General features: G+C 33.3%; 1 pseudogene; it reads left to right on the forward strand.

The window, feature by feature from the left end:
* Positions 1-1,085: 1,085 nt before the first annotated feature.
* The window catches only part of LOC138395999 (small ribosomal subunit protein eS1-like), a 123,057-nt pseudogene continuing 108,921 nt past the window's right edge, over positions 1,086-15,221 (forward strand).

Here is a 15,221-nt window from a genome sequence, read left to right on the forward strand (position 1 = left end):
TTTAGTACATCCCTAAATATAAAACCTGTGAGTGATGTGGTATTGCAATTTGAGAGAGCAATTTTTATATTCGTGATAAAGCTTAAACACAAACAGAAGTGTCATTGTACCAAAAGTCAGACATAATAGGACACACAAATATCATCAAATATAAATTTAAACTTTCTCATATAGAAAGTAAAACCAGATGAAAATAGCATTTGCTTCAGACTGGAAGGAGAAGGGCAAAACATAAGTATGAAGATGACATAGTTTTTGTTGTTTTTTAAGATAGACTTTTATATAGCATTTCTTATGTGCCAGGCATGATTCTAATAACTTTATAATCATTATAAAAAAATTCTAATAACATTATAAACTTATAATGACTGGTTTGAATAATAATTTATTTGAAAATATAGCATTAAATTTAATAGCCTTAGAATATAGTCATACTTTGATAAAAATAGTCATGTTCCACAAAAGACTAGATGCAATTTTGCTATGTGTGAAAGCTAGAGATCAGAAGGTCTGCTAGATATAATAAGTTATAATCTCTCCAAGAAGAATAAGGGCCCAAATAAGAAAAATAGTGAATACTGAAAGAACATAAATTGTTTAATTGTAAATATTGCCTATGCAATAAACTAAAAATGTAAAGAAAGTAGCTGTGATTTATAATGCACATATCCAGGCCATTTGCAAGTATTTTTTCAGTTGTTCATATTTTCATTCATATTTTGAATACTTTACTATGTGGTAGGCACTGTGCTCATTCACAGGATGGTGAAAAACACAGATGGGAAGAGATCACTGCTTTCATGGAGCCCACAGTATAGTTGGGAGCTCGTATTCTGTACAAGTGAGGGTTAGCAATGCTAGCAGTTGTTGGCAGTGCCAAACAAATCTCCAAAGCTCACTAGCTTTCAAATAAAAAATTATATCTTCTTTATACAAATTATAATATGAACGTTACCATTCAGCATACAATCTACTACAGGGTCATTCAAGAAGCCAGGTAAACTTCGTCTGGGGACTCTGCCATCCTCTGGGTCCTAAAAGTCCTTTCCCTTCAGCAGATGGAGAAAGATAGAGATTAGTGAACCATGCAACAGAATGTTAAAGGCCAGTACTGGGAGAGGCACGACCACTCTGTTGGCCGCATCACTGCAACAGTAGCTGGGAAAAGTGGCCCATGTGTGCACTCAGAGGTAAGGTTTTGTCAGTATTTTGGCTTTTGGCTATTCTAATAGTTGTACAGTATATCTTATTGGTTTTTTAATTTCTAATTCCCTAATGACATATGGTGTTAAAAAATCTTTTCATATGCCTACTTGCCATCTGTATATATTCTTTGGTGAGATGTCAGTTCTTTTGCCTATTTTTGGATCAGGTTGTTTATTTCTTTGTCATTGAGTTTTAAGGGTATTTTATATATTTTGGATAACAATCCTTTACCAGATGTATCTTTTGCAAATAGTTTTCCTTAATCTGTGGTTTGTCTTCTCATTCTCTTAACTTTGTCTTTTGCAGAGCAGAAGTTTTTAATTTTAATAAAATTTGGTTTATCAATTATTTTTTCATGGATTATAATTTTGTTGCTGTGTCTAAAAAGTCATCATCATGCCCAAGGTCATCTAGGTTTTCTCTTATAATATCTTCTAGGAGTTTTATAGTTATGCATTTCATATTTAGGTCTATGATCTATTTTGAGATAATTTTTGTAAAGTATATAAGGTCTGTGTCTAGATTCATTTATTGCATGTGGGAGTTCAATTGTCCCAGTACCATTTTTTGAAAAGACTCTCTTTTCTCCATTGTATTGCATTTGCTCTTTTGTCAAAGATCAGATGACTGTATTTATGTGGGTCTATTTCTCACTCAGAAGAAAGGGAAATTAGTTTGATGAAAACATAGTCTCTGGCACATGTTTGATTTCACAAATAAATCTCACAATTAATTAATTTATGTAGATAAAATCATCATATCCATTTTATAGACGAGAAAATGGAAGCCCATAAAAATATTAAATTACTTTCCAAAGTTAGCATACTTAGTTTATCATAGCTGGGACTTGAAACCTGGTCAAGATCTTACTACATGTGAATCAATAAGTAGAGGGTTTTTGTTTGTTTATTTTTGTCTTATTTTGTGTTTAAACTTCTGGGAAAAATGATTCAGTTCATTTGAATCAAATTTTTTTTCCAATAAAACAAGCTCTACAACATTTAAAATTAACCCCACTACCAGGAACTTAACAAGACCAAATTACATAAGACATTTTAGCCTATTCTTTATTTTCCAATTTGGGGATTTTATATAGATAGTGGAAAAATTTTGATAAAGTCTCAGGGATATACTCTAAACAAAACATATTATTCTAAAAGATATCATTTTCAATTAGTATCAATAAGACATAAAATGCTGCCACAGCTGAAGACATAACCCTTGGTGAAGAATGTTGAATGATTGTTTTATTGTGGTTCAGAGAGGTATTTGAAATACCATTCTGCCATCTTTGGAAACTAATAAAATATAGATTGAAGAGAAATGTAAATATTTATAGATTTTAAGGTTCATATTTCAAATTCCACCTAGCCCACACCAATCCAAAAGTCACTAATTTGATTTAAGTCTATGTAGTAAAACTCCATTTGTCTTTGAGTTGTCATTCAGTCCTCTATGACAAATTCTTAAAATACTTTCTTGATACATACATAACTTCATGAAATGTCCTTAAAACATTTTAAGCAATTAAGAGAAATAAGAATATTATGAAAAGATTTATTTCATTTATCTATTTACTTTAATTAGCAAATGTGAATTTGCAAATGTGAATTAGCAGGAATATTCACATAGACCAAGTGGTAATACATAGGGAAGTAATTTCACACTGTAACAATCACATATTTTTATTAAGCTCTTAGACTTACTGGAAATGTCTTTTTCTTGTACTTTGGTAAGATGGCAATAGGCACTTTAAATCTCAGATCAATAGATATAAACACTTATTTTACATGAGAGAAGCAAAGAGATTTTTCTATTGTCTTAAAATTCATTTTGCTATGTGATGTAAGCCCATTTTGAAGTCTCTTTCTTGTCAGTAATAATATTTTGTTTCAACTGAAACACAATGTATTTCTCTTTCAAGAAAGCTATTCATCATAAATAGAGAAAAGTTCCAAAACAGCAAGTTAGGCTTATCCTTTACTGTTCATACCTAAAATATTTAACTTATAGGGACATAAAAAAAGGTAAAAAGAAAGGAGACAAACTTTCATGCTAAAAAATCCTGTATCTAAATTTTTCTACAAAAACAACTAGCTGACCAAAGATGGTACCATTGCCTAGAGATTAGCACTGGGAAGAAAATAAGCAAGACTAAAGCATTTATGGTTTATACATCTGTCTATTTAAAGGACTTCCAACCCCACAGCCCTACATTCTTGTCAGGAGAGAAATGGAAAATCCAGTTACATCTGTCTAGTAGGTCTATCATTATTCAGGACAAAAACACTGCTTAGTCATTCCCTAACTCAGAATTCTCTCTTTTTAGCAACTTAATGCAGTATCATGAAACAACTGCCCCAGACGGTTTATAAGAAGACGCTCTGCCAAAAATACATCAATTGTAAGGAAAACAGGAAACATCGCAAAGAGAAAGGCAAACTTACCCAGTTTTCTGAGTCACCTCTTCCTGTGGACTCATCTTGTCACAAAATTCCATTTATTTAGGAGAGCTCAAAGTATGAATTAGAGGAAAAGGGTTAGAGCCTGATAATGCTGTTAATTGCTGTAAGCCACAAGCTCTTCTAAAGCCTGGTTCTAGGACAAAGTATAAAGTGGCGAATTCAGCTTTGACATTGTCTCCTCTCCCCTTTCTGTGTTCAAATCCCTCCATCCCAGGTGGCCAGGGACCCACTGTATTATCTGGATTCCAGGGACATAATTTTTTCCACATTTAAATCAGTGCAGTTAGTTACCCTGCTGAACTCATCAATTAACATGATGAACTAGTGCCAAGTGTGGATATAATTGGAGGTTTTGTGAAAGATTGGTTGGGATTACACAAACTATGGTAGAACTTTTTCAATGAATCATAGTAACTAACCAAAAATAACAGTCAGAATTTATTCAGCATTTACTATGTTCAGTCAGTGGACTAATTGCTTCAGATCATCTCATTAAAACTCTACAACAATATTCTTAGGTAATTGCTATAATTTGTATATATATATGTACACATACACAACAATTATTATTATAATTTGTGTGTATATATATTAAAATGTGTATGTGTTTGTGTATATATGTTTAATAGAGGTTTAAAGTGTAAGTAACATTCCAGAGGATACATAGCTGGTAACTAATGGTAACTAGTGGAGAAAGGAGTCAATTATGTCATTATGTCATTATGCTGATTTGCACGGTTATTCTGATGGAGGTGTGCTTAGGGGCAAGAGTAGGAGCCTCCTATCAAAACACATCCTACCAGAACATATCTCAAAATTCACATAGATAACTGAGCATCTCCTGACTCATGTCATTGGTGTGGCAGTCATATATGTTATAAAAATTTCCTGAATGATTGGAATACCCAGTCTGATTGAGAACACACATTAACGTTGGGTAACTGATATGCTGACACTGTGTCACCAGTGTCATCTGGTGCAGACTAGAAATCATAAGCAAAAGAGTAAGTGGGGTACCAGTTCTCCAGTTAACATAGTAGTCACACCTCCCTCCAGCACCATAGACAAGAATTAAGACTGGGGCATAAGACAGGTATAAGTCAGGGCAGTGCTGGAAATTGTAAGACATTTCTCTGGATATATTTCAGTTGTAAAAAGAGAGAGAAGCCCATGTAGACGGATTTTTGAGAGTGAATGAAAGGCCTTGGACTGGAGTGCTTTGATCCTGTCCTTCTCCCCAGACCCACATTCCCTTCATAGTTCTTTCCTAACCACCCCTGTCAGCCATATTGCTCTTGGAGAGGGGTCCTAGTAGGAAATTTGATTCTCAGTCATGCCCCTTCCTGGCCACTCTCAGACTTTTCTTTCTGCTTGTCTGTTCTTTTTATGTGGGGGAGACCTGAGGCGCTGGAGTTATATCGTGGCAAGCTATTATTTCCAAGCAGCTACAGCTGCAGCTTTATGAAATGCTCCAATTTGCAAACCAAGTCTTTGAGAAGTCTTCCTTTCTCAGGACTTTAGCCCATTTGGCTGGATACCCAGTTCAAAATTGGTTCTCATTTTTTGTTACTTTCTAGATGACTTGTCATTGGAGTTTTGATTTCCTCTCTGATATCAAGAGAACCCTGTTATGGGCTCCCTTAGATGTATGATGCTTTCTTTGTTCATTGGATACCCTGAGAAGGAGCAGTGCTAAGAGTAGTGAAAAGTCAATGGATTCCTCTGCTCTGGGCTATTTAAGGAGGAACAGGAATGCTTCAGGTCTAATGGATTTAGGTTTTAGATAAGGCCTCTCCAATCCCTTATGTCCCAGGGACTTCCAGACTCACGGGGTGCAAAGAGCTTAGCCCCTGTCTTCCTAGTCTCCTAAGTGCTTTGTGAGCATAGATATGCTACTTCAGCCTGCTTAGACCTTCTGCCAGGGTTCCAAATGAGAGTGGAAAACAGACATCATTTGAAATATTTAAAATATTCAATTACGAGGTCATAGCTCAGACTGTCTATGTTTAATTCAACCACAACAATAATTGATTGAGTTTCTAGGAATAATAGCAGTTTAAAATACTCTGCCAACGTTCACTCCCATTTCTTCTCCTAATTGATTCCTTTCGCTTTGCTTATTCAGGTGGGAGGGACTGGAGGATGAGGATGTAGCAGATGTTGAAGCACTTATTCCCCTCTGGATTGGCCAAATGAGAGCCCTGATTTAAGAATCTAAACTGTGTTTCTCATTGCTCAACACTTTGGGGAGCAGCAAATGTTTCCAAACACCTGAGAACAGTAGAGACTTAACACACTGGAAGGCTTTTTTGGTCAAAAAATAAGAATATTTCATGAACTGACCACCCAGCATCAGACAGTAGAATGCATACTACAGATGGTAACAGTGTGGACAGAAGAGGACCTCAGACCGTGTACCTCTCTTCCCATTCCTTGTACCTTGTATTTTCAGTAAAGATAGAAAACCCCTTAATAGACTGATGGAAAGTTTCCAACACCCTGTGAATAAAATTCATAAAAGAAATTAAGTTAGGGGCCGGGCGCGGTGGCTCACGCCTGTAATCCTAGCACTCTGGGAGGCCGAGGTGGGCGGATCGTTTGAGCTTAGGAGTTCGAGACCAGCCTGAGCAAGAGCGAGACCCCATCTCTACTAAAAATAGAAAGAAATTATATGGACAGCTAAAAAAAATATATATAGAAAAAATTAGCCGGGCATGGTGGTGCATGCCTGTAGTCCCAGCTACTCGGGAGGCTGAGACAGGAGGATTGCTTGAGCCCAGGAGTTTGAGGTTGCTGTGAGCTAGGCTGACGCCACGGCACTCACTCTAGCCTGGGCAACAGAGTGAGACTCTGTCTCAAAAAAAAAAAAAAAAAGAAAAAAAAAAAAAAAAAAAAAAAAGAAATTAAGTTAGATTATAGAATATTAAAGAAAGTTATCTTTCGTGCACACTTATTTGGACTGAGAGAGAGTTAGGAGACTCTTCTGCTGATGAAAATAATGTCACTCAAATGATGTACTCGCTGCCTACTTGGATGGAAATGATGATCTTCATGTATATATAAGTAAGCAATGGTAAAACTCTTTTGGGTCTGAGAATAAGACATATTTTATCCAGGAATCTTTACCAGTATATCTGTTTTGCTACTGAACATGTTTCCCTTAAAGCAATATGATCCAGGGTTTACATGTATGCGTTTAAAAATATTTCAATATATTGCATTTTCATCATTCAGAATTTAAATTATTTTAAAATAATTATTTCATGTATATTATGCTGTGTAAAGAATTAATTCGATTTCTAACATTCATATATAAGGTATGAACAAATAGACAGACACGTTAATAAGTATTTATAATTAATGAAAGTCAACATACTATATATGCTTAAAATGCAGAATTAGACTACAGAGAAATAATATGAATGAGAATATGAGTTACTTACAAGACGGTCATTTAAATTTCAAAATGACTTCTTTGTTACAGGAAATTTCATTTAATTATTTAAGAAATAGGTTACCCTTTTATTTCTATTGTAATATTATTTCTCATAATGAGGTGAATGATTTTCATTCTGTTTTTTTCATATTACTATGTGGGACTGTTTTTATTGACTGTTCATAAAGTGCACTTAATAACTTCAGATATATTTCAGTTTCCTAGTTAATTAAATATGTATAATATCAATTGGCTAGGAGTGTAAATATATCCACTCAGTTTTTTTAAATTATCATCTTCTTGATATCATAAATGTTTTTTCCTAATGAAATAATGAAGCATAATAACATAGTAACATGCAAAACACATTAGGAATGTTTTCCTTATCTTGATTTGTGTTGAAATAATCTGGGTAACAGAAGAAAGTTATCTAGAAGTTTCTGATTGGCTTTCAAGATACTCTATTTATACGGCCTTTATTTTCTAATCGCCCCATCACATTTAATTAACTAGTGAGCTCCTCTAGAATATGAGCCATACCTTATTTACATTGAAATCACCACCATCTATTTCAGTGCCTGGAATATAGCAGATATGCAATAATTAGACTTCTATTTTCTATCTCAGCCTCAATATCTCTTCTTTCTTTGTAATGGAAATAACAATTACAATACATTATATAGCTATGACAGGAAAAATAAATTATTATGTATATTGAAAACATTTTAACTTATCAATCAATACAAATCATATTAGATTTTATTATGTAGATTTTATTCATCCTTTAAAATTCAGGTTAAATCATTTTTATCTTCCTGAAGATGTTCTGATTACTTCAGTTTGCAATTATTTCTTCCTTTTTCACATTGCAATTTTCCTGTTTAGACAATAAATAAATTAAAAATAAGATAATTAAATTTTAGAAATAAGAGACGTGTAGTCCAACATGTCCATCATGTGGTGGAAGAGGCTAAGCCCCAGAGAAACACGGTGGGAGGAACTGGAATATTTTGACTCTTGGGTGGCTGCTTCTCCTACGATTGTACGTGATGAGAGACGGATGGACAGGCATGTTAAAAACATCTCAATCCATTTATCTGTAAAATCAGTGGACATCAAAATAGGCTATCTAGAGAACTTTTTGTTTCAGAATTGATCACAATAAATATGCCATGTTGATTCTGCAACATAATTGTGCATTCCTGAAGATATTACAAATAAATTACACACCAGGGGCATCTGTCTTTAGAAAAATGTCTCTGTATTAGAAGATGTCATTCTTCCCATTTCATAAGGTAAAAGGAAGCCATCAGACATGACCAGCCTCAACCCTACTCCGTTGAGAACATCAGCAGTCTTTCCAATGTTTCCTCCAGAGTGATAATATTAAGATGAGGGGAAAATATATGTATGTTTGTCCAAATAGATTTCTCAGTCTGAGTTTTTAACCAAATCCTTATCTGTCTTCTCTTATACTTTGCTCCACAAATTATTCTCACTTCCCATTGATTTTCCCTTTCTTTTCCCTATTACCACATTTCCTATAACCATATTTACTGCAACCCTCTTCTAAATAAGTCTTCTTGGCTCTATCGCCATCATAATCTCTACCTCTTTTTTCCTCTTCTTGAAAAAGGGTCTCAATTTGTTATATTTTTCATAATTTGATCCCTACTGTTTAACCTGCTGCAATCAGGCATGGATCCAGGTTTGCAGGTCATGAAACTTACAAGCAACTGAGGGGCTTTGATTAAATTTCAGTGGTTTCATGATACATCTGCCCTAGCCAGCAAACTTGTTTCTCTTCTCACCAACTACCAAGAGCGTTCTCATTAGGGTTACCAAATACTTGGTAGGTGTTAAGAGAGAGGATGCATTTGAAAACTTCTTTGGATGCATTTGTTATTTATGTTCAATATACTTCTCCCACATGGCTTCAAGGTTGTTGCTTCTTTGTCTTCGAGCAACCAGTACTACTAATGCAGCTTGACAGCCATCTGATTTTCATTCCTTGGTAAGTAACCTTTCTTCCTGCTCACCCAAAACCCCTTGCAAGGTTTTAGGCTCTTTTGTGTATGTTTGTTGTTCTGAAATTTAGGGAGAATGATCTCAGTGTGGGTCTGTTTACATACATTTTGCCTGATTTGGTAAGTTTTATAATGCAAAGATTTCTAAATATTTCCAGCTATGGAAACTCATATACAATTGATTATTTCTTCTGAAAGTTGTGAAGTAATATGAGATATTATATAAGTTATGTAAAACATTATATATATATACACACAAAAATATGTGTATAAATTCATTAAAATGTATGAAAAAATATGACTCAAACAGTTAACCATGGCTATTTTGGGGAATATTTTGTTTGAGGAAAACAGTAAAATGGAACATTTACTCTCAATCTTTTTAAACAACTCATAATTAACATAGAGTATATCAAACAAACGTACACTTAGAAAAGTCTTGACGTAAGTATACACCCATGAAACTATCACCATAAACAAGAGAGTGGGTATATCCATTACTTCTAAAAACTTTTTCCTCCCACTTTATAATTACTCCCACAATTTCCTTTCCACCCACTCACATCCCAAGGTTATTACCGACTTTCTTTTTATCACTATCAATGACCTTGTATTTTCTAGAATTTTATATAAATGAAATCATAGAATATGTGTGATTTTTTTGTCTGCCTTTTTACTTTTCATTTAATTATTTTGAGATTCCCCATGTTGTATCAATAGCTGACAGTTTAATCTTTACTCTGTGTGGATTTTAATTAGCATTGCCTTTTATATATCATATATATAAATCAATTTGGAGAGAACTGGCATCTTAACAATATTGAGACTACCGCCAATGCTCATAATTAAGCTTTTGTTACATTGCTGTTATTCTAACAGCAGTGGTTTGAGGCTTTGAGTAAGTACATAAGTCTTGCATATCTTTTGTCAGATTTAATCATAAATATTTAATATTTTATACTATTTAAGTATTAATAGTATTATATTTAATTTCATTTTAAACTTGTTTTTTTTTGCCACTAAATAGAAATCAAATTTAGTTATGAATACTGAGTTTTTATACTACAATCTTGCTAAACTTCTTCACACTTCTAGTAGTTTTTTGGTAGGTTTCATTGCATTTTCTACATATAAAAATGTAGTCAGCATATAAAGATAATTTCTCCATTTCTTTAAAACCTGGATGAATTTTATTTCTTTATTTTGCCTTACTGCACTGGCTACAAACTTGAGTACAATGTTTAAAAGAAGTGATGAAATCAGATGTGCTTTTCTGTTCCTGATCTTAGGGTAAAAGCATTGATTCATTCACATCATTTTTCATGAATGCACTTTATCAGGATGGAAGATTTCTATTCTGTCTCTAATTTCCTGAGAGTTTTAATATGAAGTGATGTTGGATTTTGTAACATGCTTTTTTTTTGCATTTTTTGAGATCATCATGTCTTTTATTTTTTATAATAATTTGTTAATGTGGAGGATTTTTTATTGCTTTTTGAATGTTATAACAACTTTGCTTTGCTCCACTTGATCACAATGTATTATCCTTTTTAGTACTGTTGAATTTTATTTGCTAGCATTTAGTTTAGAATTTTGACATCATGAGGGATATTGGTCTGTTGTTTTCTTGTAATATGATTGCCTGGTTTTAGTAACAGAATAATGCTGGCTTCATAGAATGAGTTGGGAAGTTCTTCTCTTTTAATTTCCAGAAAAGTTTGTTTAGAATTGGTATTATTTCTTCTTTTAATGTTTGGTTGAATTTGCCAATAAAACTATTTGATCCTGGGTTTTCTTTTCGGGGCATTTTAAGCTACAAATTAAATTACTTAATAAATCTTAACTATTCAGAATATCTACCTCTTATTGAGAGTGCTTTAGTGGTTTCTATTAAGAAATTTGCCCATTTAATTCATATTGTTATAGTTATTGACATAAAATTGTTCCCAATGGTCCTCTTTTAGCTTTCTAACATTTGCAAAATCTGTAGTGATGCTATTAAATACTTCTCTCATTCTTACGATAGTGTTTTCTCTCTACTTTTTCCTGATCCTTCTGACTGGAACATTAGAAACTATAATGATCTCCTCAAAGAACCATCTTTGGTTTCATTTGATTTCTCCATTGTTTGTCTGTTCTCCATATCATTGATTTCTGTTCTCTTTAGTTTCTCTCCACTTCTTACTTTTGGTTTTACTTCTTTTTCCAGTTTCTTAAGGTTCATGTTGAAACTTAAGCATAAGGTAGGTATCTTTCTTATATTCTAATATAAGCTTTCAGTGCTATAAATTACCCCTCTTATTACTGCTTTTGATACTTTTGTTTTCATTTACATTCAGTTCAAACTGCTTTCTAAGTTCTCTTTTGATTATCTCTTTGATCCTTGGATTATTTAAAAAGTGTTATTTAGTTTCCCAATATTTGCAAACATCCCAGAGATCCTTCTGGTATTGATTTCTAATTTAATTCCATTGTAGTCAGACAATGTACTTTGTATGATCTGAATCCTTTCAAATTTACTGAGACTTATTTCGTGGTCCAAAATATTGTCTACTTCCCTCTTAGTTACCCAGATTAGCCCTATTCAATATGGGTGTGGGCTACTTGAAGCAATGGATACCAGGGTCTATTAGCTGTCACAAGTGTCTATTATGAACCAATCTACGCGCAACTGGGGATCCAACATGCTCTGATAGAATTTGCACTGCATTTACAGGTTTTAAAATACAAACATATACTAATAAGTGAATAAATTACTTATAGATTATAATAAGTACATCAAAAGAATTATCAGGATGTAGTGGTAAAACAAAAGGGCAGTCTAGTGCAGTTTTACTTGGGGTAACAGACTATCAGCAAAAGGACGATTGAATTCTGAGGATGAGAATAAATCAGCCATTCAAATAGCAGAGGCAAGAGAAATATTGGCGAGGGAATATTGAAAAGACCTTGGTGTTGGAGAGAAAAAAGTGTGGATTGACAATGTAGCTGGAATTTAAAGGACGGTAGTATGATGTATATTTGGAGAAGTCAATAGAAACCATATGATCAGTTATTTCAATTTTGTTCCAAGTAAACTAGAAAGTCACTGAAGGGTTTTAAGCAGGGAGATTGGTATAGTCTTATATACCTATAAATAAAAAGATAATTTGGCAGTTGCTTGGCCGATTAGAGCCTATACTGAAGGAATGATAATAGATGTTTGGCTGGACAGAGCCAAAGTTAACACAAGTATACACAGTTTTCTGGGAGGACCAGGCTGCTAGAAGTGAATTATAAGAGAAACAAGACAGATAATAAATATTTTGGGGAGATAGAGCCAATTAGATGTATTGATGGATTGGGTATAGATGGTGAAAGAAAAGGAGAATAAATCTCAAGGACATTATGCTAAGTGAAAGAAGTCAAACACAAAGGGCTACATATCTGTATGATCCATTTATAAGAGTTATAGAAAAGGTAAAAATTTTAGTGGTACATACCTGTAGCCCAAGCTACTTGGGAGACTGAGGCAGGAGGATCTCATGAGCCCAGGAGTTTGTGGCTACAGTTAGCTATGATCAAGCCACTGTACCCCAGCCTGGGGGACAGAGCAAGATTGGCTTAAAAAAAAATACATAAATAAAATAAAAGTGCCACTAGATGGATAGGTGATTTCTGGATGGATTTCATACCATAGCAAAAAATATCTAACTGCCTTACAAATGTATAGCACAATCGCTGAAGGTGATCAGAAAGAGAGATGCTGAGCTCAGTAATTTTAAAAATAACCAGAAACAGGAAGTCTGATGACAAAAGGAACTTTATATAGGCAGTTTACTCTATGTGGTAAAGTTGTTTTCCATAGGGTTATGAGTTAAGTATTCTGAAATCGATGTACATGTATACTGGACTTGATCAAATAAAGAAATGTATGGTGAGTGTTGGCAGCCAGGTTTCTCACTGTTGTAGATAAAGTTTACGGGTGATCAAGCCAGGAAGGTTAGAATAAACCATGTGATATTGGATTAGGGTTGCAGTTATCAGTATGAACTCATGTTTAGCTTAAAAAAAATTGAAATGGGTGGATACAGAAACAATTATACAAGTGAATACATGGTTTATTGTGCATACGTAAGTTTCCTAGCTCTCACCACTGGGAGCAGCAAGAACTAACAACACACCAGTAGCAAGAAACATACTCAACACCTCGACATTTGTTTCTAATAGCATTTTCCAAGGACAGCAACCAGGACTTCTTGGAGAAATAGCTTATTCTAGGCCTGGGGTAGAATATATACAAGATGAGTCTAGGATGGTGGTTCTTCTGTTGCCAGAAAGTAAGGAAATTCTCAAAAATCAAAACAATTCAGTTATATTGAAGGGACACAGGAGCCAACTCAATGAGCTCCCAAGAGCCAATGTTTGAAAAATTTGATAAAAAAACAAACAATGTAGTACTGTATTATAATTCAAAATATAAAATATATATCCATGAGTCTATACTGATATAAATGATTTAATAAATTGATACCTGGAGAGGAAAATACACATTTTTCTTAGAAAGGGATTTCAAAATATTTACATAGATACTACCCCCTCAAGGAGATGGATTATAACTCTCATCCCTTAAGTATGGTATATTCTTATTTTTTATTTTTTTTAAACTGGCTTGTAATAATTGTACATATTTATGGGGTACATAGTAATAATGTTTCAATACATATAATGTATAGTGATCAGAAAAGGATAATTAACATATCCATCATCTCAATAATTTATCATTTCTTTATCTTGGGAACATTCAATATGATTTTTTCCCAAAGAATACAGCATGGAAAAGAGAGAAATCAAGATAAGCAAGTAGACATTGGAGAACCTGATAAACCCCACCTTAGCTAGGTCTGAGCATCAATGTTAGTATCATCAGTGATAACTCAACTACACATACCACTGATATGTTGTATTGAGAATATCACCTCACATCTTTAGATTTCCTCCCACACCCATAACTCCAGTTTAATTATTAAAAAAATTAAAGAGATAGCATTTGAGAGAAATTTTACAAAATACCTGATTGATATTTTTCAAACTGTCACATAACCAGAAACAAGAAAAGTTGGAGAAATTAGCTCAGAGGGGCCTAAGGAGACATGATAACTGCATGTATGTGATAATGAGATCCTGGAAGAATAAAAGGATGTTAGAAAAAAATGAACAAACCTAGAATAAAGTAGGGAATTTAGTTAATAATGATAATTATACTAATAGTTAATATAATAGTATAGAATAATGGTAAATAGTTATTTACATTACTTATAGTTATCAATATTAGTTCATTAGTCATATATTTATATATTCTTTTGGTCACATATATTATTAGTTATATAAATTAATGTTGGTTTATTTATGTTTAGAGAGAGACTCATTAGTTGTGACAAATGTACCATAGTAGCGTAAGAGATGAACAACAGGAAAAACTAGGTGTGGGGTATAAGGGAACTGCACTACCTTTGAAACTTTTTTGTGAATGTAAATGTATTCTAAAATAAAACATTCATCGAAAATATATACAACATTCATTAAATTTGCATGTAATCAAAATTTTTAATTTATACCATAAGGGCTGCTCTCATGGATCAGACTGTCAAAGACTAATAATAATATTAATAACACCAAATGCTAAAATCTTTTTGTATAAGTGAACACTTACAGATCTCTGATGTGTAAAAAAACTTCTACAATTGTGTATGGTTCAGAGGACATCATTTTTTTCTGATAGCAGATTGGAAGGAAGTATAGTTGCCTTCCTAATATATATGACACATGAAAAGATAACCGTTATGGATAAGATCTAGCATCATGTTTGTTACTTCAAATTTTCCTTTCAATTTACTGTAGCCGACATTATTTAGTCCAAATGGCTATGTTTATGATACCTTAATGTTTATTTATCCACAAAGGAAAATATTTTTTATTTTCCAACCATATTTTTCTATTTATGAATGTCAGTTTTTTTGGAAAAGTCATCGTAACTATTACAAGCTAATGGCAGTGCTTCAGTAAATTTCTACAAACACTTATAAAACTGGGATTATCAAATAAATC

This window comes from Eulemur rufifrons, chromosome 15, assembly GCF_041146395.1.
Source record: "Eulemur rufifrons isolate Redbay chromosome 15, OSU_ERuf_1, whole genome shotgun sequence".
In the NCBI taxonomy this organism is placed as follows: Eukaryota; Metazoa; Chordata; class Mammalia; order Primates; family Lemuridae; genus Eulemur; species Eulemur rufifrons.